Below are 4,241 nucleotides of genomic sequence, written 5' to 3' on the forward strand. Positions count from 1 at the left end.
CACCGTGTTCATGGATTGGAAGAATTAATATCATCAAAATGTTCATACTACCCAAAGCTATTTACAGATTCAATGCAATGCCTATTAAAGTAACAATGGCATATTTCATAGATATAGAACAAACACTTCAAACATTTATATGGAACCATAAATGACCCTGAATAGCCGCTGCAATTTTGAGAAAGAAGAACAAAGTAGGAGGGATCACAATACTTGATACTAAACTGTATTACAAGGCCACTATAATCAAAACAGCCTGGTACTGGCATAAAAACAGACACATGGACCAGTGGAAGAGAGCCCAGAAATAAGCCCAAGTCTCTATGGTCAATTAATCTTTGACAAAGAGAGCAGCAACATAACATGGAGTAAAAATAGCCTCTTCAACAAATGGTGTTTGGAGAATTAGAGAACAATGTGCAAAAAAAATGAAACTCGAGCACCAACTTACACTATACACCACAATAAATTTAAGGTGTATAAAAGACTTAAATATAAGCCATAACACCATTAAAGTCCTAGAGAAGAACATAGGCAGGAAAATCTCAGGTATTTCATGCAGCAACATTTTTACTGATATGTCCCTAAGGGACATAAAGGAAAGAATAAACAAATGGGATCTCATCAAAATAAAAAGCTTCTGCACAGCTAAAGAAAACAGTGTTAAAATAAAAAGAGAACCAAGCATATGGGAAAACATTTTTTCCAATGAAACCTCAGACAGGCGTTTAATCTCCAAAATATATAAAGAACTTACACGTCTCCACTCTAAGAAGACAAGCAACCCAATTAACAAATGGGCAAAGGACTTGAACAGACACTTCTCCAAGGAGGACATACAGAGGATCCAGACACATGAAAAGATGCTCAATATCACTAGCTATCAGAGAAATTCAAATAAAAACCACAATGAGATACCAGTTCACACTGGTCAGAATGGCCATCATAAACAAAGCAACAAACAACAAATGTTGCAAAGGTTGTGGAGAAAAGGGAACCCTAGTACACTGTTGGTGGGATTGCAGACTGGTACAACCACTATAGAAACAGTATGGGATTTCCTCAGAAAACTATAAATAGATCTGCCTTTTGAACGAGCAATTCCACTGCTAGGATTATACCCTAAGAACCCTGAAACATGAATCAAAAAGAACCTATGCACCCCGATGTTCATAGCAGCATGATTTACAATAGAGAAGTGCTGGAAGCAACCTAGGTGCCCATCAGTAAATGAATGGATCAAAAAACCATGGCACATTTACACAATGGAATTCTATGCAGCAGAAAGAAAAAAGGAGCTCTTACCCTTTGCAACAGCATAGATGGAACTAGAAAGCATTATGCTAAGCAAAATAAGCCAGGTGATAAAAGGCAAATACCATATGATCTCACCTTTAGCAGGAACTTACACAACAAAACAAATAAGCAAGCAAAATCTAACCAAAGACACTGAAATAGAGAACAGGCTGACAGTGTCCAGAGGGGAGAAGGGAGGGGATTTCACGGGAGAAAGGGAAGGATTTATAGGAACAAGTATAAAGGACACATGGACAAAAACTATGGTGGGGTGGAATTGGGAGAGAAGGGGGAGGGCTGGGTGATTGGCTGGGATGAGAGTAAAAGACAGAAAACTGTACTTGAACAATAATTAAAATTAAAAAAAGAAGTTTAAATGATTGAAGGAGCTTTTAAAAAAGAGGTATCTCAGTATTTCATTTTATTTTGTAATTAAAGCCATAAATTAATTTTAAAAACTTTTCTACACAGTCCCTGTTCTCAATAAGAAACACTGGGAATGGCAGGGCCCTGAAAGTTGCATATTTGTTTTAAAGGGTAGCTGCCACTTAGTTCAAGTAGCTAAACTCCATTGAAATAGTGTCAGTGAAACTGGGGAAATCTCTTCTCTAGTTTCTTCATTTTTACCCCTGTTGTTTTCTGATATAGTTCCAGTAATTAGAACAGTGCCTGGCTCATTGTCAAAACTCCATAAACATTTGATAAATGAAAGGATAAATTGGTTATATGAGGGAATGCAGAAACATTGTTTTTGGATTTTTGAAATACGCAATGTCATATTTTTAAAATATGACATTGACTCTATTTCTGGCCATGGTTTTCCATGCCAGAACAGACAAAAATGGGACATTGGAGGGGGATCCTTTTGATTTTGCTTCCTGAATAAATCTTACCATTAGATCTCATCCTCTTTGGTGGGTCCCTGACAATGCTTTTTCTTTTTTTAGTTTTTATTTTTATTTTTTTAAAATTTAATTCTTATTCAAGTACAGTTTTCTGTTTTATATTCCCTGCCGTCCCCCCACCAGTGCTCCCCACCTCCCTCCCATTTCTGCCACCCACCTTAATTATTGTCCATGTGTCCTTTATACTTATTCATGTGAGTCCCTCCCCTTTTCCCCTATGATTCTCTCCCCTCTCCTCTCTGGACCCTGTCAGCCTGCTCTGTATTTGAGTGTCATTGGTTATATTTTGCTTGCTTGTTAGTTTTGTTGTTTAGATTCCTGTTAAAGGTGAGATCATATGGTATTTGTCTTTCACTGCCTGGCTTATTTTGCTCAGCATAATGTCCTCCAGTTCCATCCATGATGCTGCAAAAGGTAGGAGCTCCTTCTTCCTTTCTGCAGCATAGAATTCCATTGACAATGCTTTTTCTCACAACACCACAGGAACCCCACTCTGACTGGCAACACTCACATCCAATGTGTTCTTTCCTTCAAGAATTTTCCTCCCAACTGTAGTTCACCTTGTGAACTACAAGGTGAATATCTATTTACTCTTTTCTGAATATCTAATGAACTTGTAACCTTTCTTTTTAAAAAAACAAAAATATTTATTTAGGAGCATTCAGAATGTCAACAAAACAGCAGTGATTTTTTTTTTTTTTACAATTACAGAGTAGTATTCAGTTAAAGGAACAACAATTATTTTGTACAAGGAGCATCAGCCTGAAGATTTAAAAAACCCTTCCATCCCCATATATACTGATTGCTGCTGCACACCAACAAGAACCAGCTTTAAATGTCCAGACCAGTTTATCATCCTCATACCACACCAGGTAAGGTTAACCAGCAGCTTTTGAAAATACTACCAAGAGAGAGCTATCTAAAAGGCACATTCAAGTAATGTTTGTTACCTGTACAGAAAAAGGCACTATAGAGCTTAAAAGCAAACCTTAAACAGCCTTACAGTTCAATATTTTTTTTAAAGTGTGAGCTGTGTACATGGGGGATTAAATGCTTTATAGGCAAGAAAAACCTGCATTAGAATCAACTTCTTCATCTTCATCTTCTTTGTCTTTCTTCTTCTCATCCTCTTCATCTTACTCTTCCTTCTTGCCTTTTTTCAGCTTTGACACCCCCCTTTTTTGCTGCATCAGGCTTTCCTTTAAGCTTAGCATACAGTAAAAACCTTTTCATATTTCTCCTTCAGCGTAGCCACCTCCTTTTCGTTGGGCTGTTTGTCACCCGCGGCCTTGTGACTCCACATCTCTCCCAGGTGCCTTGCAGCATCATCAATGGACAGGCTGGTACGCTCCCCTAAGACTTTTGGGATGATACTCAGAACAAAACCAGAAAAAGGCTGAAGTAGGCCTGTTGGGTGCATTGGGATCCTTGAACTTCTCTTCTGTTTCCCTTTTAGGAAGGCTATAAACCTTTTCTCTTTCAAACCAGGCCTTGTCCGTCTTTGCCATGTCTTCACATTTTCCTTTCTCGTTTGCCGAGCTGGTCTGCCAGCTCTCTGAGAACTTTTTAGAAAACCCTGAGAACTTGACTGAAGCATCTGGGTACTCCTCCTGGAAAGTTTGCCCAAAGAAAGCATATGAGGACATTTTGCCTCTCGACTTCTTAGGACCTCCTCTGCCCGTGTTTAATTGCTCTGCCTCAGCGAGCACACGGTCACGCAGGGTCCAGCTGGTTGGCATTTGCTCCAGCGCTGTCTCTGTGGAGCTCAGGGTACTGTGATGGTTGGGAGAGCAGGAGCCAGACACAGCCAAGTTTGTAATCTTTATCACACACTTTTACAGTCTTGTTGAGAAACTATTTATGTATTTATTCAATAATATTTAAAATTTCTTATGGACTGGCACCATTTAAAGTTTTTTTTTCTGGATTTTATCCAGCACCTAGTATAGCACTGGCCTTATATGGGCATTTATTACTTATCTGTCACAATTCATTCTGTCCATATCTGAACAGAGGGAGACACAGCTTTTTAGAAAACAA

The 4,241-nt window shown here is 38.6% G+C and overlaps 1 pseudogene; it reads right to left on the minus strand.

The window, feature by feature from the left end:
• Positions 1 to 3,256: 3,256 nt before the first annotated feature.
• LOC118978591 (high mobility group protein B1-like) lies at positions 3,257 to 3,940 on the minus strand (annotated as a pseudogene).
• Between the last annotated feature and the right edge of the window lie 301 nt (positions 3,941 to 4,241).

This window comes from Sturnira hondurensis, unplaced genomic scaffold (genome assembly GCF_014824575.4).
Source record: "Sturnira hondurensis isolate 20B ecotype Veracruz unplaced genomic scaffold, ASM1482457v3 Scaffold0022017, whole genome shotgun sequence".
Lineage (NCBI taxonomy): Eukaryota > Metazoa > Chordata > Mammalia > Chiroptera > Phyllostomidae > Sturnira > Sturnira hondurensis.